Source organism: Dermochelys coriacea, chromosome 2 (assembly GCF_009764565.3).
Source record: "Dermochelys coriacea isolate rDerCor1 chromosome 2, rDerCor1.pri.v4, whole genome shotgun sequence".
Classification (NCBI taxonomy): Eukaryota; Metazoa; Chordata; order Testudines; family Dermochelyidae; genus Dermochelys; species Dermochelys coriacea.
In genome coordinates this window covers 170212355-170238783 of record NC_050069.1, presented here as the reverse complement: position 1 = coordinate 170238783, position 26429 = coordinate 170212355, and positions in this window count along the sequence as shown.

Genomic DNA, 26429 nt, shown 5'->3' with positions numbered 1-26429 from the left:
GAAATTGTTGAAATCATGGTGGAATTCCTCAAGAGCTTCTTTTCCATGGGTCCAGATGATGAAGATGTCATCAATGTAGCGCAAGTAGAGTAGGGGCATTAGGGGACGAGAGCTGAGGAAGCGTTGTTCTAAGTCAGCCATAAAAACGTTGGCATACTGTGGGGCCATGCGGGTACCCATCGCAGTGCCGCTGATTTGAAGGTATACATTGTCACCAAATGTGAAATAGTTATGGGTCAGGACAAAGTCACAAAGTTCAGCCACCAGGTTAGCCGTGACAGTATCGGGGATACTGTTGATTAGCTGCTTTGGTTTAGTATTGACTTTTTACACTCTCTGTGATTTTACCCACAGTTGTCTTTCCTGGAGCACCTACAAAGTACAAAACTGATATTGAAAGTTTTCACTTCTGCTGTTGGAGCTTATTTTCCATTTTTGTAGCTGAACATCTGAAACTTTTTTATATTCTTGTTACTTTATTACTCACCTCCAACTATTCTGCATTTTACACTCCATGAATGTGATTTGGGGTCAGAATAATTCGATCTTGAGAACCTTTGTGTTTCTCTTCCTTTTCCTCCTCTGAAAAGAGATGCCTTTCTCTAAAAGACACCACTGAAGTTTCCATTACCTCATGCTTTATAAACATGTTTCATTCATCTGTTGCAATTATCCTGTAAGAAATCCTGTTTTAATATACAAGTTATTATCCCATCAGTAATTAAAACCAACCTCCCAAAGTACAGTTCATGGAAAAAAATTCAGTCTCAGACTCCCATATTCTTTGTATGGAACATTCAGAAACTTTCAAGAATCTCAAAACTTCATTAAATTTACAGTTAGAAAGTATGTTAAAAGTCAGAAACAAGACAGGTGGGTGTGGGTGGCTAGACTCGGCAAAGGATGGATTCCTCAGCGCTCTGAAATTATAACAAAACCCATTTATTCCTTTGAGATCTGAGCATGAAGGGTACTCATGGCTTTCCCCTCCCACAAAGATATGGGGCAATACAGCCTCCACAGCAGTGCATACCACTACCTTCCCTCTGTGATGTGGATCCAGGAGTGGGGAAGGAATGAGTCTGGAAAAGCATGTCCATAGAGCATTGGGGGCATGTGTATTACCCATTGCCAGCTCTGCGATATACCTCCAGCTCTTTATTTAGGAATAAAGGAAAAAACTTTTGGATGCTGTATCATGTTTCCATGCCCCCACGCTTCGTGGCAGAAATTACCTTTTAAGATAAGGTATCCATTGGAGATATGCTACTAGAGAGTGGGAAGGGAAGGGAATGGAAAGGGGGCCAGGAGACTTTGAGATGACATGGGGACACGGGCTTTCACACCAGCTTCCTGCTGATTCTGTGGGGTTTGTGAGTGGGACCTGCAGATTATTCTGTATAGGGGATGGGCTCTGTCCTCTCAATGAATCAACTGGGGTAAATCTTTGTGATATTCACCTCATGTAAATTCTATCCCCCCCATTTTTCCCTTGGGAGCAATTGTTTGGACCCAGGATGTTTAATATGGATGAGGAGCCTGTATTACAGGTAATCCGACATAGCTTCCACCTGGAGACAATTTTTAAATATCTAATCAAGCTCTTTCCCTATCTGTCCCTCCATCCATGGTCCCCCGGCCTGTATCATGACGTAGGCCTCTGAGTGCTACCACAAAGCAAATAATAACAGGGCTCTGATGTAAGTGGGTGCATGTGATGTTCCCCTCTGGTGTTATCTAGACCGATGATCTGCTAGGCCTCTCCAATCCTTGACTCTGGGAGCCAGCCGTATCCTGCTTTGCTGTGAAAACCCCTACTCCTGTGCTGTTCACGCACAGACACTAGCATGTAAGCTGCTCCCAGCTACTTGCAAGTGAATGACACTAGCCAATAGCTCCGGTTCCAGACACAACTCTAGGAACCTCCGCCTTGAGTGTCCAGTTATGCCCGCTGGAATCTGCAAGCTTATATGAGTTCATCAATTTAACAAAGAAATTGATATGAACCAGGCTTGTTATCCCAAGGGGAGCCTCTGACACACTTCAAACTAAACACACTGCTTCAGGTAGAATAAACAAACAAATTTATTAACTATAAAGATAGAGTTTAAGTAATTATAAGTCAAAGCATAACAAGTCAGAGTGGTTACCAAAATAAAATAAAATATAAGCACACAGTCTAAACTCTCAATCCTATTAGACTGGACAGCAACTAGATTAAGCAGTTTTTCTCACCCCACTGGATATTGCAGTCCTTAACATACAGGTTTGTTCCTTAAACCTGGGCCAATCTCCTGTGTATAAAACTGTTTTATACTCTCAGTCCAGGTGCTTAGGGGGCACAAGTCCAGGCATTTATGGAGGGCATTGCTGAGTCTCTCCAAGAAAGGATGAACAATTCCCTTGGTGTTGCCTCATGCAAGTGAGTCATTGCATTGTATCTCCCTTGCTTGACAATGGCTGTTGATGGGTTGTTTGACACCCCACCCAGGCATTGGTTACTTTCCAGTATGGTTACTGTTGCTTCTGGGGAGCTAATATCTGGTTGATTCCCCAATTTACAGCATGCTTTAGTGACAACCATACTACACAATTCTCTTAACTTCATATGCACTAACGGTACACGTACATGACTTTCAGAAGATCATAACTTTTCCCCTGATACATATAAAGCATGCCTTGTAAAGTAAGATCATGATTATATGAAAATGGGGAATATAGGGGTTACAGTACACTCCCCCAAGGTATAGAATGTCACAGTGCACTGCTCTCTTAACTTCTATAGAGTTGTTTCCATTTACTCCAGTGCTGAATTCAGCCCAGTATTTATACTTACTACTAATGCTCAGGTTCATTTATGCCTAACCCAAGACTGAGCTGAGTAGGGCTAGAGAGCAGACACACTGTTGGATTACTGGTGCCTTCATTATTCCTTTCAATGGCAAAATGCTTCCTGGGTGCTGGTGGGGCAGAAAGAACATAGCAAGCACTTCCCTCAGTGCAGTCATCCCATCTATAGCCTCATGTACAACATCTAGCCTCCGAGGCCCATTATCACTGCAGATGGCACTGGTCAACCTCCCTCCCTTGCACATCAGAGCACTGTGACAACTGCCACCTTTGCAGCTGCACTAGAGGGGAAAGTAACACTCTTCCTTTTGTAGTGCAAACGCAGAGGGGTGGTATAATTGGGCCGTTGGTGGTTGTAGGTAGTGTTAACCAGATCTTATTTAATTTGCACTCAGGTTTTATATTCTGGGCATTTATTTTGTAAACTAAGGGGAGGGGTGATGTTGTAAGAAGTCTCCCTGCATTTCTGTGGCCAAAACTAAGAGCCAGGAAGAATTGTGGCTCCTGTGGTTAGTAGCGAGCAAGTTTACTTCTTCTCTACCCCTCTGGGGATGCCTCAAAGGAGATTGAGTTGGGAGTCAGGGCTTTGGCTCTCCACTCCCTACATTCTGGCCAGCAGAGCTGGCTGGCTGTGTAGAGGAGCTAAGATGCCCCACAATGGAGCCCTATGTTTTTTCAGGGTATATGAGCCATTTTACGTATATGTGGTGACAGTGCTAACCCTGTGGTATATTCTCTATTATATTCTGATATCCTTATTCTTGCTTGAAGAGTATCTTGTTACCCACACACAGTTTAATTGATTTCAATGGAAGTAATCTTGTAGTAAGGGCCATGGGAATGTGGGATTCAAACAGTTCTTGTGGAACTGGGCCTGACAGGGGTCCATAAAGGGCCATGAGTTGTTTTGTGGTTTTGTTTTTTTGTTTTATTTCTTACTCTTTTCTTCCATTGCAAGGCCCTGGTTCTCTATTTAGTGCCCCAAATGGTGTATTTAGTGCCCCATTTAATGCAATGAATGGTATTTTAGGCTCTGTTTAGTTCCCTAAATTGACCATTTGGGGTCCCGTTTACTGCCCTGTATTGGAGGTCCCGTTTACTTCTCTGAATGGTATATTTCTTGTTTCAGGGCCCCATTTAGTGCTCCAGATGGTGCATTGGGGCCACATGTGGTACACGGTTGGTGACTTTGGTGCCTCCTTTAGTGAATATGGTACATTTGGGGCCTCCTGTATAGCCCTGAATGGATTATTCATGGTCCCTTTTAGTGCCATGAATGGTGTACTTGGTGCCCCATTTAATGCCTTTTAGATCTCATTTATATGTACACCAAAACAGGAGAGAGTATTACAGAGGTTATTTTAGAGAATCTATAAAATGATGGTTTATATGTGGCTGATTGCAGGGGACAAAGCTATGACTATAGAGCTAACATGGCTGCAGAATACAAAGGTCTTCAAAATCAAATTCAGCAGGTAAATCAGTATGTATCCTTCAACCTATGTGCTGCCAACTCACTGAATCTTGCTGGAGAAGCTACTGCAATAGTCATTCCCCAAGTTTTTCTACTTTTTCCAGTTGTTCAAAGATCATATACCCTGTTTACGACTTCTACTAGTTGTTGGGATGTGTTGAAAAAGCAGATTAGCATTACATTAAAATGTCAAAGCATGACAAGATGGTCAGCAAGGGTAGAGGCAATACATCTACTACAAAATCAGGTTGAGGGTATTATTGACACTTTTGCTGAGATCATGGCTTCACACAACTCTGTGCCAGAATTTAAGTCAGAAACGGATAGCTTGCAAATGAATATTTCAGAGTTTTTGTTTCTTGTTTTGGCCAAAGTGTGGTATACTATCTTATGAAAAATTAACACTGCAAGCAAAAAATTTCTGAATCATGATATTCAAAAGTCTCACAGTTTATTTGCAAAAAGAAAAGGAGTACTTGTGGTACCTTAGAGACTAACAAATTTATTTGAGCATAAGCTTTTGTGAGCTACAGCTCACTTCATCGGATGCATTTGGTGAAAAATACAGTGGGGAGGTTTATATACACACACAGAAAACATGAAACAATGGGTTTATCATACACACTGTAAGGAGAGTGATCACTTAAGATGAGCCATCACCAGCAGGGGGGGGAAAGGAAGAAAACCTTTCATGGTGACAAGCAAGGTAGGCTATTTCCAGCAGTTAACAAGAACATCTGAGGAACAGTGGGGGGGTGGGGGGTGGGGGAGAAATACCATGGGGAAATAGTTTTACTTTGTGTAATGACTCATCCATTCCCAGTCTCTATTCAAGCCTAAGTTAATTGTATCCAGTTTGCAAATTAATTCCAATTCAGCAGTCTCTCGTTGGAGTCTGTTTTTGAAGTTTTTTTGTTGAAGTTTATTTGGTGGCCTCAGACATTTTATCAGAATAACAGTCTTCTGTGTTTGTTGCTGCTTCACAGGCTGAAACATTAGGAATATCAGTGCAGTTCAAAGAAATGATCTTGAAGGAGGAAAGGTTTCAGAGTAGCAGCCGTGTTAGTTTGTATTCACAAAAAGAAAAGGAATACTTGTGGCACCTTAGAGACTAACAAATTTATTTGAGCATAAGCTTTCGTGAGCTACAGCTCACTTCATCGGATGCCACAAGTACTCCTTTTCTTTTTGAAGGAGGAAAGTAATGCCAGGCAAATCTGCAAAGGATGAAAGGTCATCAGGGCACAAAAAAAAGGTTTTGAATGCACAATATTAACACAGTTGGACAATAAGATGCATAAGTATGATGGAGTAAGAAAAGGTTTCCTTTTTTTGATGGGCAAGAAACAAAAAGTCTCAGCAGTGAAGACCTAAAGAAGCACACTTGAAATGTAGCAATCAGCTACCCTGAGGATTTAAACTCAGAGTTTTGAGAACAAGATTAGCTCTTTGCCAGTTTTTGCAAGTGAATCTTTACAATTCTTTAAAATGATGGTGCCCATTGATCTCCTTAGCTACATTCAGAAAATGACTTTAGATGTAAGTTTACTTAACACAGAAAAAAAAAACAGTGTATTTTTTGCTGTCTTCCTGTAACTGTGGCTGCTAATAAAAGGAGTTTCAGCAAGCTAAAATTAATTAAGACCTATTAAAAAATGTCCCGGGGGAAGAGCAGTTAAGCAATGTGGTGGTTATTACTAAAGAGAATTTAAAAGCAAGGTGAATAGACTGGGATGAGCTAATTAATGAGATCGCTTCAAAGAAGGTTAGGAAAGTCCCTTTATAAAAGTACTTAGTGATGATTATGGGGATTTTTTGCATTAGCAGAGAGGGTTTGGATATAAGTCTTCAAACTGCGCCTGGAACACCTTTGGCACAGCACTGCTTGTAGTAGGGTATATCTCACACTGAGTAAGGCTGACACAGTTGGGCTCTTAGTAAGCATCAGTTATACTATTAATTGGCACTGATGGTGCAAATACCACATTCATTCCAATAACTGCTAGCAAATTATCACACAGTAGAAAATAAACTGCATCTAAATTATTGCCCAACATCCTCATTACACAAAGCTCTATTAATTAAAAATATAGTAAACTTGCTCTGCAGCATTACCCTAATTAACACTTGGACGTATTTCAATTGGAAATCCAGTAGAAATCAATTATATGATTATCCCATTCATTTTTCAATAGATCTTTGGAAGTTAACTAGCATATACAAATACAATACAATTATTAATCTGAATCTTTTACCCAGGTCACTCACAAAGGAATAATCTAAGATGAACACCTAAAATGATTTTATTTGTGCTCTCTGTGCTAATGTGACAAAAATATTTATCAAAATTTCACACAATTTTCAGTATCTATACAGGCTACTTTTTGACCCAGAAAGTTTGTTCTTCATAAAAATTCATTGAAATGACCATTTTCACTTCATAGTATATAAAACTATTTAGATTGTAAACTCTCTGGGGCAGGGACTATCTGCTCCTCTGTGTTTGTACAGTGCTTACTACAATGAGGCCCCGATCTTGACTGGTTGGTTCTTAGGTCTTACCATACTACATATGATTAATAATAATACAATTCAAAATGTTAGAGGATTATACAAATTTTTCAAAGAAAAATTCAAAGATTGAAATTAAATGTTTTGCATATTTTGTAGTTTGAGTGTTTATGGGTAAATTTTCACTCAAAATATCCTATATTTGAGTAAAAGAAAATTTCATAGGTTTTGTTTGAAATTGGGCAATTTCTAAAATAATGAAAACTGAAAAACATCAAAGTTTGGACTTTCAAATTTCATTTTGACTTTTTTACGGTAATATTTGATTTAGTGCTACTATACATTATTTACTCTGGGTGAAATTCAAGTCTTCATTAAATCTAATGCTGTCAGGCTCTCTGCACAAGACCTACAGATGTTATATCCAACTTAATCCCTGAGAATAGATCATGAACGGGATTGAAGGGTGCATTAGTTTAAAACTGGACCTCTATATGAAGATGAAGTTCACCTACTATGAAAATTCCCATGGAAATCAATGGTAAAAAACAACCCATTTGTTGCAAAGGGGCTGTGTACTCTTACCAGGCATACAATAATAATATGTAACTCTTATAACAAAATTCTGCAATCCAGTAAGATTTAATACAGAGATTCCCAAACATTTTGCTAGCACAACCCATTTTAAGTAATTATTTCCTTCCAGGACCCCAGACAGCATGGAGGATGCCATTTTGAAGAGCAAAATGTCACCTTCCACACAGCGTGACTCTCTCATGCATTGTATGTGTGAGGTCACACTGTACGGAGGACACCATTTTGCTCTACAAATTGTCAAAATGTTCTGATTTTGACATTTTCAAAATGAAAACTGTTGTTTTTCATTTTGAAATGACTTTTCTTTTACTAAAAAAGTAAAAATTTTTAACAGGTTGAAACTGAAATGAAATATTTGGATTGACCCACTCTGGATTTACTTCAGCCTATCGACTGGCAACATTTTTCAAGATTTTGACTTTTTATCCTATTTGGGGGGAAAGTTGTTTGGGTATCTCGAAAATTCCCAAGGGACAGGAACACTGTTCCTGCTTTGCTCTACTGACATCAGCCCTATTAATAACCTAATGGCCTAATTGCTCCTCAGTTTCAAAACAAAAGCATGTCAGCTTTCCTCACGTGAATCTATTGTTGTATCAGAGCAATAGTAACTTTGTCTTTAAAAGGCAGGCAGTGACTGGCGTAAGAGTATGTTGCACAGGAATTAAGATGACACATTAGCATATCCATAATTAAGACTAACTTTTTTTTCCCATCAGAAGCCCAATTTTGACCTCTAAATTTCCTTGCCCACAGTCTTTAGCTATTTGGTCTTTCTTTTTTCAGGGCTAAATCTGCATGACTTTTAAATGGGTGCACAGTGAGAGGAAGGAAGTCAGGAGCATTCTTCTCCTCTCCCCTTTCCACGTGGTTGAGGCAGGGCCAGGAAGAATTGCAGACCCTGGAGCACAGGTACTGAAGTACTGCCAACCCCAAGAGTTCAAATACCATGAGTCAGACCCTCCTTCTTTCTCTTCCCAGTTCTGGTGTTGCAGGGATGGAGAGGGTGTGGAGGATTAGCGGTGGTTATGTGCCATTGCTCATGGAAAGTGTGGGGAAAGGAGGGAATGGAGCCACCCTGAGCTGCTGGATGGAGCCACCTCCTTCCCTCCTGTGAGAATGATGTAAGTTGCTGAGAGAAGGGGGAGAGCTTGGCCTGCCTCCTGCAGCAATCCTGACTAGCTGCTCATCCCCAGAAGACAGACAAGTGTACAAGACAACAGTGGGGGATGGAGAGGTAATACCTCAAGGCAGGCCTGAAGTTTGTGAGAGGGATGGAATTCTACCTATTCTTGGGACACTAGGTCCAGCTCAAACAGTGAGAGTTGGCAACATTGGTACTGCTTCCTAATTACTCTCTCCAGGGCAAACAGTGCCCAAATGCAGTAAAAGAACAAGCCCATTCTTTCACCCTTTGCAGGTCTCCATTAACTAAAAGTCAAACTAGTTTGTGTTTGCAATCCAAATAGGTACTTTACAGTAGTTCCTTAAATCTATGCTGATCCACTCAGGCCCATGTACTGAGTTCTGAGCCACTCAGGGCGCATAACTGTGGTATCTGAGAACCTTAGGCCATGTCTACACTAGCGAGCTTACAGAGGCACAGCTGTACCGATGCAGTTGCACCGCTGTAAGATTGCTCATGTAGCCACTCTATGCTGATGGCAGAGAGTTTTCCCATCAACATAATAAAACCACTGCTACAAGCAGTTCTCCCACCGTGCTGTCCACACTGTTGCTTCTGTCATTGTAACTTATATCTCACAGGGGTGTGAAAAAACACACCCCTGAGCGACAAAAATTATACTGACAAAGTAGTAGTGTAGACAAGGACTTAGACAGGGAGGTTGTTTCTTGCAAATGGTCCTTATTGTAGGTTTTTTTGTAAGTTACACTTTATTTGGCTTCAATAAATAGACATCTTATAGGTATATAGAGACTTAGCATTAATTTATTCTCCATTATGCAAGAAACACATTAAAAGCCACTGAAGTCAAGTATACCTTGTCCATCAAATAACTGCGATGGTTAAAAGAGAGATTCTCTTTCAATTATACCTTCACAAATAGATGATTATTCCACAATTATTAACTGTTTATGATATGCTCCCTCATGATATTTCATTTGTCTTCCTTGCTGGTCAGAGCCTCAACTGTTTTGAAAGAAGGGCAACTCAATTTTAATTTTAAGAAAACGAACAACATTTTATGCAATATCACATCATTTTTGTTCCCTTCCATAGAATAGTAAACAGTGCTAGTGGTTTTCCGGATTACTGTCATGTAGTTGTCACTGAAATCAACCGTTTGCCCGATGTTAAAAGTTGCTGAAGTTTTTCAAATGAAGATTTTACGTAATAAAATGGCCTTTTTTCCAAAACTAATTTTTGTGAAGAATTGTTGAAATCAAAATTTGTTTCTTTTCTTAAAAAAATGTCATTTTTTTCATTTCCCCCCCAAAAGTATTTAGCTAAAAATCATCAAAAACATTATTGAAATCCAAGAAAAAAATTCATTAATATTTTGAAATATGCAAATAAAAGGTGGATTGAAAACAACCACGACCACAGTCCATTCTGAACCTTTTGAAATGAAAACAACTATGAAATTTCAAAAATTTTCACAAAAGTAGTTTTTTTTTTTACCAGTTCTATTCAATGTTATGTTCTATCCAAAGTTTCAAATCCATGCTATCTTTATATATGACTGACTTGAATTCAAATATAAATGTATCTTTAGTTATGGGATTAGAGGAAAATTTGCATCTGTTATGTTATGGTCCTTTCTACAGAGCACCCAAAGGCCATAGTCAAGTTAAAATGAATTAATAAGTAAATCAAATAAATGAAAATTATAGTATAATTAGAAAGCAATAGCAACTCATCTTCCAAAAATCTGTAAGTGTCACTGGCCAAAACTCAACATGATATACAAAAGACAAACAAGAAAAGAACAATTCAAACATTGTCACAAGAGCAGAATGATTTAATTGCCTGATTTTCCTCTGATTTACAACTGTGTAAACCATAAGTAACTCCAAACATGCCACTGGAATAACAGTGGTGCAAAACTGATGTAAGTCAGAAGATAAGTAGGACCAGTGTTTTTTTTACTAACACCTTGTGGGAGGCAGCTTTGTCCTGAAATACATCATACTTTAATTGTACAGAAAAACAACATGTCTTAAAAGGATTTTCTATTTTTCATGGGTGCTATGTATCATCAAATTTAAGGATCTTGAGATTAAAGGAAATATCCATTTTGAAAGAAACTAGGAGCCAGAGCTTCAGCTGATGTGCACTGGCATAAGTCTGCTTAAATCAATGTAACTATTCTGACTTCTACCAACTGAAGATTTGGCCCTGCGTAACAATAAATTGTCAAAAAGAAAAGGAGTACTTGTGGCACCCTAGAGACTAACAAATTTATTTGAGCATAAGCTTTCGTGAGCTACAGCTCACTTCATCAGATGCATGCAGTGGAAAAAATTTTATGAGAGTATCCAGTTTTGAGAGCTCATTCTGAATCTTTCCCTGTTTGCTGTAGAGGATGTTGATCAGGTGGTTCCACAGTTTCTTCTACTGAATGCATCCGATTAAGTGAGCTGTAGCTCATGAAAGGTTATGCTCAAATAAATTTGTTAGTCTAAGGTGCCACAAGTACTCCTTTTCTTTTTGCGAATACAAACTAACACAGCTGCTACTCTGAAATAAATTGTCAGTTATTGTCACCCATTCAAAAGGTCTTTTCTATGGAAAATAGATCTTCCTATGTGTGTATTATTCTTATTAGCAGCACAGAAAAATGATAACTGTATTTAAAACTAATGTATGACTCAGGTCTTTTCTATACATATATTTGCATCCATTTATTTACATTGGTTAAGTTAAATTAATACAAATTCTTTTTTTGGAGTAAGATTGTCTTATTTCAGTTTTGCTTAAACCTGTTCCTAACTGAATTAAGCAAAATGGATATATTACTGGTTTAAACCCAAATAATAATGTCCACACAGCCTTTTGTATCCACACAGCCAGTTTAACTAAACCAGTGCAACTTTGCTTGTAGACAAGCCATCAGAAAACATTTGACTTTCTTTAAATGAACATTTGAATATACTTAGAGGAGAATAAAGGAGAAAAAATTCTTCCTGTTCAGTGAAAAGGGAAAACTAAAAACAGAAAGCTGAAAGAAATTAGAAAGGTCTATTTAAAGATGCTGTTAATTAGTTCTTTTTTTTCTTGAAATCTCTTTTCCATGAAAATTTTTACACACCAATTTTCATATAACTGATGAGTGGGAGGAACCTAAGCAAAACATGAAAGGAACATGGGCTATTTTTAAAATGTCTATTTACATTTATCCTTTGTTGATTCCTTCCTAAATGGTAACAGCACACAAAGGGGAACATTCCTCATTTTCTGCCCAAATATTTCTTTCTTTCTTTCTTTCTTTCTTTCATTTCCTTTCACATCCCCTAGATGTTTTAAAGATTTTTAATGTTTTTAGTTTTAAAGCTGGACAGGGTATATTTGAATAGATGCACAGTATAAAAAGGAAGGATGGTCTTGTAGGTAAGACACTGTACTAGGACATAAGAAATTTGGGGTTGATTCCTAATTTTGTCACAGTCTGACCTCCCTGGGTGAGTCACTTAATTTCTCCATGCCTCAAGTCCCCATTTATGAAATATATTATATCACTATTTAGTTTGTAAGATCTGTATCAGAGACTATCTATTACTATTAATATGTACAGTGCCTAGCACAGTGGGGTCCTTTAGGCAACAATGTAAAACAAACAAGATGATGTCTTTGATTGGTTAGAAAGGAATCATCAAAATAAGAAGAAACTTCCTTCCACCATTTTTCTGGAAGCCTTTTAGATTCATAGATTCATAGATACTAAGGTCAGAAGGGACCATTCTGATCATCTAGTCCGACCTCCTGCACAGCGCAGGCCACAGAATCTCACCCACCCACTCCTATGAAAAACCTCACCCATGTCTGAGCTATTGAAGTCCTTAAATCATGGTTCAAAGACTTCAAGGAGCAGAGAAGCCTCCCTCAAGTCAACCATGCCCCATGCTACAGAGGAAGGCGAAAACCTCCAGGGCCTCTCCAATCTGCCCTGGAGGAAAATTCCTTCCCGACCCCAAATATGGCAATCAGCTAAACCCTGAGCATATGGGCAAGATTCACCAGCCAGATACCCAAGGAAAGAATTTTCTATAGTAACTCAGATCCCATCCATCTAATATCCCATCTCAGGGGATTTGGCCTATTTACCCTGAATATTTAAAGATCAATTACTTACCAAAATCCCATTATCCCATCATACCATCTCCTCCATAAACTTATCGAGTAGAATCTTAAAGCCAGATAGATCTTTTGCCCCCACTGCTTCCCTTGGAAGGCTATTCCAAAACTTCACTCCTCTGATGGTTAAAAACCTTCGTCTGATTTCAAGTCTAAACTTCCTGGTGGCCAGTTTATACCCATTTGTTCTTGTGTCCACATTGGTGCTGAGCTGAAATAATTCCTCTCCCTCTCCTGTATTTATCCCTCTGATATATTTATAGAGAGCAATCATATCTCCCCTCAACCTTCTTTTAGTTAGGCTAAACAAGCCAAGCTCCTTAAGTCTCCTTTCATAAGACAAGTTTCCATTCCTCGGATCATCCTAGTAGCCCTTCTCTGTACCTGCTCCAATTTGAATTCATCCTTTTTAAACATGGGAGACCAGAACTGCACACAGTATTCTAGGTGAGGTCTCACCAGTGCCTTGTATAACGGTACTAAAACCTCCTTATCCCTACTGGAAATGCCTCTCCTGATGCATCCCAAAACCTCATTAGCTTTTTTCACAGCCATATCACATTGGCAGCTCATAGTCATCCTATGATCAACCAATACTCCAAGGTCCTTCTCCTCTTCCGTTACTTCTAATTGATGCGTCCCCAACTTATAGCTAAAATTCTTGTTATTAATCCCTAAATGCATAACCTTACACTTCTCACTATTAAATTTCATCCTATTACTATTACTCCAGTTTACAAGGTCATCCAGATCCTCCTGTATAATATCCCGATCCTTCTCCGAATTGGCAATACCTCCCAGCTTTGTATCATCTGCAAACTTTATTAGCACACTCCCACTTTTTGTGCCAAGGTCAGTAATAAAAAGATTAAATAAGATTGGTCCCAAAACCGATCCCTGAGGAACTCCACTGGTAACCTCCCTCCAACCTGACAGTTGGCCTTTCAGTAGGACCCGTTGCAGTCTCCCCTTTAACCAATTCCTTATCCACCTTTTGATGTTCATATTGATCCCCATCTTCTCCAATTTAACTAATAATTCCCCATGTGGCATGGTATCAAATGCCTTACTGAAATCTAGGTAAATTAGATCCACTGCATTTCCTTTATCTAAAAAATCTGTTACTTTTTCAAAAAAGGAGATTAGGTTGGTTTGGCACGATCTACCTTTTGTAAAACCATGTTGTATTTTGTCCCATTTACCATTGACTTCAATGTCCTTAATTAATTTCTCCTTCAAAATTTTTTCCAGGACCTTGCTTTCTACAGATGTCAAACTAACTGGCCTGTAGTTACCCGGATCACTTTTTTTTCCTTTCATAAAAATAGGAACTATATTAGCAATTCTCCAATCATTCGGTACTATTCCTGAGTTTACAGATTCATTAAAAATTCTTGCTAATGGGCTTGCAATTTCAGGTGCCAATTCCTTTAATATTCTTGGATGAAGATTATCTGGGCCCCCCGATTTAGTCCCATTAAGCTGTTTCAGTTTCGCTTTTACCTCTGATATGGTAATATCTACCTCTATATCCTCCTTCCCATTTGTCATGCTACCATTATCCCCAAGATCCTCTTTAGCCTTATTAAAGACTGAGGCAAAGTATTTGTTTAGATATTGGGCCATGCCTAGATTATCTTTAACCTCCACTCCATCCTCAGTGTTAAGCGGCCCCACTTCTTCCTTCTTAGTTTTCTTCTTATTTATATGGCTATAGAACCTTTTACTATTGGTTTTAATTCCCTTTGCAAGGTCCAACTCTACTCGACTTTTAGCCTGTCTCACTTGATCCCTACATGTTCTGACCTCAATTAGGTAGCTTTCCTTGCTGATCCCTCCCATCTTCCACTGCCTGTATGCTTTCTGCTTCTTCTTAATCACCTCTCTAAGATGCTTGCTCATCCAGCTTGGTCTACAACTCCTTCCTATGAATTTTTTCCCCTTTCTTGGGATACAGGCTTCCGATAGCTTCTGCAGTTTTGATTTAAAGTAATCCCAGGCCTCCTCTACCTTTAGATCCATAAATTCTTCAGTCCAATCCACTTCCCTAACTAATTTCCTTAATTTTTGAAAGTCAGCCCTTTTGAAATCAAAAACCCGAGTTGCAGATTTATTTTTGTTAATCCTTCCATTTACTTTGAACTGAATTAGCTCATGATCACTTGAGCCAAGATTGTCCCCTACAACCATTTCTTCTATGAGGTCCTCGCTACTCACCAAAATTAAATCTAAAATGGCATCCCCTCTAGTCGGTTCAGCAACTACTTGATGAAGGAATCCATCAGCTATCGCATCGAGGAAAATCTGAGCCCTATTATTATTACTAGCACTGGTCCTCCAGTCTATATCTGGGAAGTTAAAGTCTCCCATGATCACGCAGTTTCCATTAGTATTTACTTTATTAAAGACATTAAAAAGGGCTCTATCCATATCCAAATTAGATCCCGGAGGTCTATAGCACACCCCAAGCACTATCGTAAGAGAGGCTTTACTAGTTTTCTTCCCCAATGTAATTTTTGCCCAGACAGACTCTGTCTTATGCATTGCATCGCTTCTTATTTCTTTACATTCTACCTCATCATTGATATACAATGCTACTCCACCCCCTTTACCTTTGTTTCTGTCTTTCCTAAAGAGCACATACCCTTCAATACCTGTAGTCCAGTCATGACTACTATTCCACCATGTTTCTGTTATCCCTATGATATCTGGTTTCACTTCCTGCACCAGTAGCTCTAGTTCCTCCATTTTGTTACCTAGACTCCTCGCATTGGTGTACAAACATCTTAATTTTTGCTGTTTGGCCTCGCTCACATTTTGTACCCTATTAGGCACAGTCATTCTACATCCAGTATAACCTATTAGACTAGTATCCACACCGCCCTCACTTCTTATATACATTCTCCTACCCACGGCTGTATCCATTCTTACTTCATCTTCTTCCCTCTCAATGCTAAAATCTGGCGTAGAGATTTTCTGGACATCTTCCATCCATCTCCCCCCAATTCCTAGTTTAAAGCTCTCTTTATCAGTTGTGCCAGCCTCGATCCTAGAAGTCTATTTCCTTCCCTACTGAGATGAAGTCCATCCCGAGAGAACTGTCCTCTGTCCGTGAATGCCTCCCAGTGGTCATACATCCCAAAGCCCTCCTTATAGCACCACTGCCTAAGCCATCTGTTGACAGTCATAATCTTGTCAGACCTTTGTTGCCCTTCTCTAGGAACAGGAAGGATCCCGCTAAAGATCACCTGAGCCTCAATTTCCTTAAGCGTCTTCCCCAACCTAGCATAGTCTCCCTTAATACTTTCCAGCGAGAATCTAGCCGTATCATTTGTTCCCACATGAAGGATAATTAGGGGATTCTTTCCCGCTCCCTTTAGGATCCTTTTCAACCTCAGGTCCACATCCCGTATCTTAGCACCCGGAAGACAGCACACCCTTCTATTCTCAGGATCAGCTCTAGTTACAGGCCTGTCTATTCTTCTCAATAAAGAGTCCCCCATCACATAGACCTGCCTTTTCCTGGTGACAGTGCTATTCTCCAGTGTCTCCCCTGTTCCCTCTGGCTGCAAGTTCTTTCCATTCCTATTTTCCCTTATAATCTTCTTCAACCCATCCTGTATCCTCCTGGGGCTCAGTAATAATTTGGTGTAGTCTCCCTTGACTCTTCCCCTTTTTCTATAGGGCTAGCCTCTCTTCTCTTCTTCCTTACCCTTCCACCTTCAACAAGTACCTGCTGAGCCCCTTCTTCATTTTCCAACTCTGCAAACCTGTTCCTAAGCTCTATTTCTCCTTCACTAGCCCGTCTTTTTCTCTGCCTGGTTCTTTGAGTCACATGTTTCCACTGACCACTTTCCTCATCCAGTCTCTCCTCAAAATTCCCCAGCCCTGGTTCCATCTGTGAGTCTGAGCTTTTCCCTTCAGATACCTCATATCTTTGCTCCATCATCTGCTCAAACCCCTTCCTAAACTCAACCAGACTTTCCACCTGCATCTCCAAACCTCGGATCTTTTCCTCCATCAGCTCTATCAGACGGCATTTCATGCAGAAAAAATTCTTACCCGTTCCCCCCTCCAGGATCATGTACATACCACAGCTTCCACATCCAGTCATCCTCAATGTGTCTTTCACTGCAGGAGTCACTCCCACAGCTGCCTCTGTATCTGTCATCTCCTTCCCACCTAAATCCTGTTAATCTGGGAAACACAAGCCACACCAAAAAGACCACCCCCCCCAGCAAAAGCAAACCCCAAACAAGCACCACAATCCAAACTCCCACTCAAACTCCCCTGTTTAGAGCTCTGGTTGCGAGCTCCTATGCTGCTGCAGCTGTCTGTGCCGCTGCCTGAATGGCTGGCTACCTTTATAGGGCCCCTAGTCAGAAGCCCCACCCCCTAGGCAGGGCTCAGCTGCTCTCTCAGCACAAAGCCCCACCCCCTAATCAGGCTCAGCTGCTCTCCCAGCACAAAACCCCTACACACACACAAATACAAATACTAAAAATACAAAACCAAGTACAACTACCTTCTCCTCCAACAGAACTCCCACTCAAACTCCCCTGTTTAGAGCTCTGTTTGCTAGCTCCTGTGCCGCTGCAGCTGTCTGACCTTCAAAAAAAGGCCTTTTATCCGACTGACCTTCAAAAAAAGGATTATAGCAACGGATACAATTGTGGTCCAGCATCTGCCTGATTATGATGATTAGGTGGTTACATTGGGAGGACTATTAGTTGGTTAAACTGCTTATTGTGGACAGTTGGAGGTAATGCCTATTTATATTTGATCTATGTCAGCATCCAAGATGAGTCCATAAGATCATCATAAATAGCCAGATTCCAATGTTCTTACCTCCAGTGAATAGTACCTTACTTTAGGAGTAGTCCCATTGAAGTCAATGACACTTTTGTAGAATAAGGCACTACTCCGTATGTTCAAGGATGGACATTATTTTTGACTTTTCAAGTGAAATAAGTTTTTTTCCTTTGGTCTTTCTGCAGAAGTGTGGTAATTCAGTTCTTGATGGAAAACAATCATCTCATCTCTAAAGGTACCAGAACATTGTAGGTGCCTCTAGCAGTCTGAGCAGAAGGGGAAATTATGATAACTTTCTCTTCCAGCAGTGCCCCAGACTGTACTTAATGGCTCACCGGGCCAGACATCTTTATTACCAAAACAGGAGAAATTGAGTGATGGCAGCATATTTCAGAGATCTCAAAGACCGGTTCATGAGAGAAGAACAATAGGCCCTCCTTCTCAACAGTATGACAGGGAAAACAGCTCCTGTACTCACCACCAGCCCCGGCAGCACATCAGGGAGGCCAGGCACTGCTTCAGGTGCCAAGGAATCCAGTAGCTAATGAGTCCAGAAGGCCATTCACTAGTTAAGAAGAAAGCCCAAGGAACTCAGATTAGGAACTCAGTTGCAACCTAGCAAGAAGCCCAAGAGTCCATTTGCAAGCCTAGGAATCCAGCAGGAAACTCCAAAAATCAGGTTGCTTAACTAAGAAGACCCGACTACCTTGCTGGAGAGTTCAGTAGTCAAGCCATCAGCTCAGGTGGGTGGAGCATTTTATGCAGGTGTTTAAGGAAGCAGGATAAGGGAAGGAAGCACTTGGAGGATGTATAGCAGAGGAGCACACTTCAGAATTGTGTTTTGGGACCTGTTTAAATGTCATGCCACTGTCCCTTTTCCCCTCAAATTCAATTTTACAATTAGTTCTCAGAAGTGCATTTTACAGCAATCACAGTACATTTGCTCTCTGATATTAAGTCTTTGTTAAAGGCACCAAACTGTTTGGATTAAACCTTGTCTTTCTTTCATGTACTATATAATAAATGGGGATAATTATATTTATATCCAGCCTTGAGAATGCTTATTAAACAAAGTCATTTTTCCCAGTGTTCAGCACTGTAATTACATCAAAGCAGTATTATGTGGCCTGTATGAAGTTTGTCAAAGCCACGCTTTCTATTTTTTTCTCACATTAAGTTTGACTTTTCCCATCATGTCACTGGAGAATAATATCACACCTTATGGAGTGATGTAATATCATTTGTGAATGAGTTATAGCAGCATTCAACTAACCTGATGCAATGTCTTAGGAAGCAAATGTATTACCTCTTTCCATTGTCTGAATGTTTGGTCCAAATTGAATGTCTGCCCTAACAAATATGCTGTGAATGTGAAAAAAAGAGAAAGAAAACTGGAAATGCTTATACAAAATCAGTCCTTATGTTATTTTTCCCCTTTCCCATTCTTCCCTTTCTCTCTGCCTGCCTTTGATGTGGTATTCTGTAAACAGTTTTAGTGAACTCAGTTTCGAGATGTTAAGGCCAAAAGACAAGGGGATGAATTAGGTTTTGGAACAGCATTACATGAATGAATTTCTCATTTAGGATATTTTCACATGGGATGCATTTTACATTCCTCTAAAAACAATTTCCAGCTTTGCCATCAAGAAATTGTACTGGGTAAAACAACAACATAGCTGGTATCCAGCCTACACTACCTTTCCTGTCTTTATATTTTGTTTGTACAGAGTTTTTCAACCACTGCTGATGAACCTAAACTGCCTCTGAAACATTACATAATGGAGGCTATTATGATGTCAGTGTACAATTGATTAGCATCCCAGCTATAGGGAACTAGTCTTGTTTGACAGGGGAGTGGATAAAATGAGTTTATTTTAAATTTATTTTTTTAATTCTTGAGAATTTGGCCCTATGTTTCCCCAGGTAGGAGCAATGAGTAATAATAGTTTATCTAGTGTGTTGAAGAATGAAGGTTCTTCATTAGAACATAAGGGAGATCAGGAGAGACACAGTCATGTATCCGAGTCTTGTAGTCCAATTTATTGGGGTACCTGGTTTATTGGAGCCTAGTAAAAAACAAATAGAAGAAAACAATACAATCTGATTTCAAACTGCACTTTAATCTCTTTTCTGCTTGTGAAATGTTTGTCGGATCATGATTTCCTTACTATTTTTCCATGGGTTTTTTTTAACTGCTTAACTGCTTTTTTAATCTGCTTAACTGTGAACTATTAATGGCAAATATTCAATAGTCAAAATTTAATGTAAATGGTTAGTTACTGTTGGCACCATAGAGACGTGGATAAACTATTTGCAATGGACAGTTTATTTGACAAAGTTAACCCTTCATTCTGTTTGTAAATTGTACAGAAAGTAATTTAGATTTTTTTTATGCAATAAATATTTTAGCTGGTAGGTTGCTACCAAAGTGTTTGCTACAACTTCTGCTTTGAGCATTCAATATTTGCAATTTGTTGATAGAACTGTGTGATTGCTCAGGCCAGTCAAATGACAGTTTTTTCTGCTTCCCGAATTCATGTCTTCCAAGTAGCGGTGACAAAAAAACAAAGGTTCTGTTTCTGGAGAAAATTTCAACAAATTTTTTTTCTAAATTTTCTGTGGAAAATACTCACTTTTCATCAAAATATCACCAACCAGAATATTTTAGTTTTTGGCTGTGAAATCTGAGTTTTTAGGTATTTGGTGTTCAATAAAATATCAAACATTTCTGACCATAGCAGACACTTTTAACCAAAAAAAAAAAGTTTAATAAAAAACAATGTTCTGTGACTTTGTAACATGAAAATGTTTACATTTCTGTAAAATGACACTTTCCCTTTCTGTAATCTTTGTTGTCATCCAAACTGCACTTCCACAGATGAATATGAAAAGTGTCAATGATCCCTTCGTGCCAAAGTTTTTATATCAATTAATATTTGTGAACTTTTTTTGTGAGCAATCACCCAATTCTTGTCACAATCATCAGTTGCTATTATTTCTATTACCCAATCAGATGAGCATAACTCAGTATGCAGGATTGAAGAAGTCATGGAGGTTTTAAATCTCTCAAGAAGACATAGCAATGATGAGAAAAAAAGCAAACAAACAGGGTTTGGGGAATTTTGGAAAATATTATTACTTTGACTTCCTGGGATAAATGGGCCTTGCCTGAATCAACATTCCTAGAAAAATTAAGTTATTGTAAGATTTATTGGCTGGGTGCAGAGTTTAGTTAATTACTCTTTTCACATTCACACAAAGGAACTGCATATGTGTATGTGCTCCTAGTGGTGAACAGTTCAGTCAGATTCTTGTCTGACTCATTTAGCCTGAAATTAATGGGAGTCTTTCCATTTAATTCAATGAGCATTGGATCCAGCACTTAATTGGCTTTGTATCAAAGCTATGGAAAGGGGATTTAGGAATTCTGTCTCCCGAGATGTTCAACAGTGTCACATCCTATTTAAAATATAAAACTTTCAGTACAAATATGTAAAGTTCGTTATTTCGCAAACATTCATGTGAGTAGAACTAACTTATCCAAGTATTCATTGTCAGGGCTGGTCTACACTACAGCTGTAAATCGACCTAAGTAAATTATGTAACAGAAGTCGACGTAACTTAGGTCAACTTACAGCGGTGTCTACATAGCATGTGTTGATGGGAGATCCACTGACCTACTCTTCTTGGGGAGCTGGAGTACAGAAGTTGATGGGACAGTGCTCTGTCATCGACTTAGCGGGTCTTCACCAGACCTCCTAAATTGACACCGCTGCATTGATCGCAGCAGTGCCGATCTATCCATAAGTATAGACCTGGCCTCAGTTAACACAAAAATGGTGTAATTACTTCTAGAGTAAGTTATTTTTTAAATTTAAATGTGCATTGACAAATACATTGAAAATTTTTGGCAGCATTCACCTTTTTCACTGCCAGCCTCTTCAACAAAATATTAAATATTGGATTACCGAAGTATATTTTGATCTATATGCAGAATGATTTATGCAAACTGATTCAGTCAGTAACAGTGGTCGTAAATTTAGGGGCCTTGCAGATAAGTGGACCATCTTATCAGAGAGATCATACTGAAATCTCAAGGGAAGGCTAAATAGAGTTACTTCCTATGTCAAACTTTTGTTTTATCCTTTACAGAATAACAAAACTGCAAAAACTTCACAATGCGTACATCAAATATTATTTTTCTATAGAAGTGTGATATTTCTCTTAAGAAATCAGTAATTCTTATGAAACGTACAGCTGGTCAAAAAAAGGGGTAAAAACATTTGAAAAAATTGCGTGGACTTTTGCCATGTTTTATTGAGATATTGGACTTCTCAAGGTCTTTTGACAAGTTCTCAACTCATGAACTCTTCCATTAATAATGTGATCAACTTTTCAAAATATTTCTATAGCTTAGTTTCTTCTAAGCCCTTTGATTCTGTAATCATGAAACAATCCTAATGAGAACAAGCACAGCACAACATCCAGGGCATGCGTCTATGAAATACTGTCAGGCAACAAACATATACAAGTACTAGATTGCAGGAATTTTTACATGCTAATATATTTTATGGTATACTGTAATATACATAGTTTATGATTCTAATGTTTTAATGAAATGTTTAATGTCTTTCCTTATTATTATATATAATTTGTAAAGTTTCTATGGTCTGTGAAGTACTTTAGAATACTTTATGATGAAAGGTACTATATAAATACAAGCTGTTCTTATTCTTCTTATTGCTTACTTATTATTATTATGTATTATATATATTACCAGTAGTGAGGCATCAACACAACTTATTACCATGCAGAAGTTACGTAGAGTAGTAAGTCACACAGTAAAACTTACCTAAGGTTGCTGGAGTGTGGGAAGTTATCTAGCTGACTATTGCTTACCAGCAGCATGGCTCTTCTCTTGTAACTCCAGGAGAAGAGCTGAGATACGGGCCCTGAATCCTGAATGAGAGATGAGCATGTTAATGTTTTTTCCATCATATCATACAAGACATTTTCATTATCATGCACACCCTCTCATGGGATTTTTATTCACCTGCATATTCAGACACACTTCTGGGGAGACTCAGGCATACATTTTTCCCAAATTACTATTTGCTGAAAGGATTTTATGGTGGGATGTTTCCATACCCCTTAACTTGTCAAGGCCCAGATGTGGGATGCAACATGAACAAAACCCCATAATGAGGGACAAATTAGTCACATAAGAAACTTAAAATGCTGTGGGATTCCTTCTTTTAATGTAAATAACTCTTTCTGTAACCTCAGTTTCATTATTTTTTATTTCTACAGTAAATACTTTTCAGCAATAAAACTGAGCCATACCAGATTTGTGCTTTGGATTTCGAATCGGCAGGTAGTGATCGATCTATCGTGTATCGATTTATCGCATCTTGTGTAGATGCAATAAATCGATCCCCAATCACTCTGCCGTCGACTCCTGTACTCCACCGTGGTGACAGACAGAAGCGGAGTCGACGGGGGAGTGACAGCAGTCAACCCTGCGCCATGAGGATGTGAGGTAAGTCAACCTAAGATATGTCTATTCTCGTAGCTGAAGTTGCATATCTTAGGTCGATCCCTCCTCCCAGTGTAGACAAGGCCTAAAATGGGTGATGTCCCCCAAAATGAGGTATACTTGGAAGGTATTGATACTTTCTTGCATGATGGGGGTGGGGAGAACCAAAGTTTTCTTTTAAAAGGATAAATAAAGTAATCATGAAGTTGATATAAACCAGAATTATTTGCATAAATGAATAGTGTTTAATTTTTAGCTGATTGTAGGTTGCTATATGTTAAGCAAATAAAGATGTGTACTGAATAATGTCACTGAGGTTATCATGCACTTTCATAACTGGATAATAACACCTCTATGAAACTCACTCACACAAAAAAACCTGATTCACATGAGTCACATGCTCATCCCTAACTCCTACCCCATCTTCAATACTTCTAGAATGGAACTTGAATCCAAACCACTAGAATCCCAAACCCAACCAAAAAGATTGCACCATGACATTTTTAGTCAATTATGTGGCGTGATCTCCCATGTATGGTGTATTCAAGGTCATGCTGTACAGAGGATGCCATTTTGTTTGAGCATTTTGGGGCTGGACAGAATCACTCCACAGACACAGCCAGGCCTGGGGCATTCATTGCATGCCTTGTATATACTGATGGCATGTCACTGCTCAAAAATCTGACCCCCTAACCTATTCCTACAGAAATTCTGAATAATAATGAACAAAGTATATGCATAGATTGTAACTCAGCATGCAGGGAGTAGGAATCACCCTTACACATGCAGATGGGTGGGGAATTGGCGGCTACAGGGCAAGAGTGGGTCCACTCCTCCTGCTTCTGGAGAGAGTCATTGGGAAGTGGGTAGTACTTTACTGCTAGTATAGGACAGCCAAAGATTACTAGCCCCCAGGAACAAGAAAGAAACAGGGAAGGAACCATGTCTGAGAGGTGCATCGCTTAGTTGCAATGCCTCCTGGCTTGGTACAGTTTATGTACCATGATTTGCTCAGGACTTTTCCTATAGTTAAACGCTACTTTATAAATGTAATTCAATCCCATTCTAAAATCAGGGTGAAATTCTGGCCCCATTGAAGTCAATGGAAAGACTTTCACACACTGCCATCTGGGCAGCATTCCACTCCAGAATTTTTTTAAAAGATATTAGATTTGATAAACTTTTATGACATCCACTAAATTTCTGAACTATTAATAACCATTACTGAAATTGAGTTGAAATGATAAGGAACTTTCATTAATTCATAGTGACAAGGTCAGCACTTGGATGAATGTGGCAGAAGAGAACTAAAAAAACTGAATTCAGAAAAGAACAACAAAAAATCATTTGAATCCAATGCCCCGAGGCCCCAGTTTTCATGACATTTACAGATTCAATCAGAGTATTTTCATTCCTTAACTACATGCAATTTTAACAGTCCTACCCCTTTCTTTGAAGAACATATTGTACAGGCAACACAGTCATTGACTATGATATAACTTCATGCTCATTTCAAGTACTATGCAACCTGGAAATAAGAACTAATGATATTAGCTACCACCACACATTTCTGACAAGCAAACGGATAGATGTGGCAAAAGTAGTTCACACATAGAAGGAAAAAGAAAAGGAGTACTTGTGGCACCTTAGAGACTAACAAATTTACTTAAGTAGCTGTAGCTCACGAAAGCTTATGCTCTAATAAATTTGTTAGTCTCTAAGGTGCCACAAGTACTCCTTTTCTTTTTGCGAATACAGACTAACACGGCTGCTACTCTGAAACCTGACATAGAAGGAAGTATTTCACTTGGTCACAATACTAATTCCATCCTGTAGAGGGCAGTGAGGTACATGCTGTAAACCCAACCTAGTATATTACTGTATTGCCATTTATTATACTTCAGGCTTGTCTACACAAGGACATTCAGGAAAGTTAATCCAAATGAACTTTTAAAATGGATTAGTTACACTGCATTTATTCCCTATGTGGAAGTTCTTAGTCAGAATTAAAATGGCCTACAGTGTTTAAATTCACAGTTTTAGTTAATTCAGATTAACTTTCCAAGTATCCCTGTGTAGACAAGCACATAGTCTATCCTCGTTCTAAATGATGATACTTCAGAAAGTAATGTGATAGCATTGACCAATCACAGTTAGAATAACAGAATCAGAAACATAGGGTTAGAAGGAACCACAATAGTCATCTAGTCTGTTCACAAATACTATGAAGTCATCACGTCTTAGATGGGTGTATTTGGGGAACACAGCATTCAGAAAAGATAATAGCCACAGGTTCTCCATTAATATATTGTAATGGTATTTATTTTGCTTTTTATTCCAATAAAACAAAAACACATTGGATGCCACTTTAGGTGCCTAAATACCAGAATCAGGATCAACTGGGATTCATAAAAACCCCACTCAGCTGCCACCAAACCCTGAAGGTGCCCAAACTCCCTTGGTGCCTAAATTTTGCTGTCAAAGTTCCCTGATGCCTATGCTCCTGCTCGTGCACACGTGCCGCCCCATGCCAGGCACGTTCAGAGGCTTAAGCCCCATAGTAACGCATGAACCAGGGGATGACAGGTGTTTAGGAAGATAGAAAGATTGCCTGTGAGCTTGATCCAGTAAGTAGGCTCAGGGCTGGCCTATTGGATCGAGAAGACATTTGCCATATAGTTAGTACCACTATTAGTAGAAGAGAAAACTATGTTCTAACTGTTGGCAAAAGTATTTTTATCATATTTACTATATATTCAAGACTCAAAATTTATATCCATTTCGAGTTCTCCTGAGCAGGGACCCCTTAGATGTGCAGTGGTAGTACAAAGCCATGGGATGCCAAATAAGGTCTCAGAGTAGCAGCCATGTTAATCTGTATCCGCAAAAAGAAAAGGAGTACTAGTGGCACCTTAGAGACTAATAAATTTATTTGAGCATAAGCTTTCATAGGCCTACAGCTGATGAAGTATCCAGTGAAGTGAGCTGTAGCTCACAAAAGCTTATGCTCAAATAAATTTCTTAGTCTCTAAGGTGCCACTAGTACTCCTTTTCTTTTTTCAAGTCAGGTCAGCATCCCAGCTTGGAAATGGAGGGCCTATGGAAAGGGCAAATACAGGAAAGTTTCATTGAAACCCCTAAGGTTCACCCTGTTACATATTGAGTGTTTGGGTTCAAATAGTTCAAAATTTGAAGAGCTTGAAAAAAGCAGAAGTCCAATAAAAGATATTGCCTCACCCACCTTGTCTCTCTAATGAGCCAACAGGTAAGCTTCCCCAAAACTGATTTGACTCCAAACTGGTGGGGTTTACATTGGCATGAATGAGTTTTTG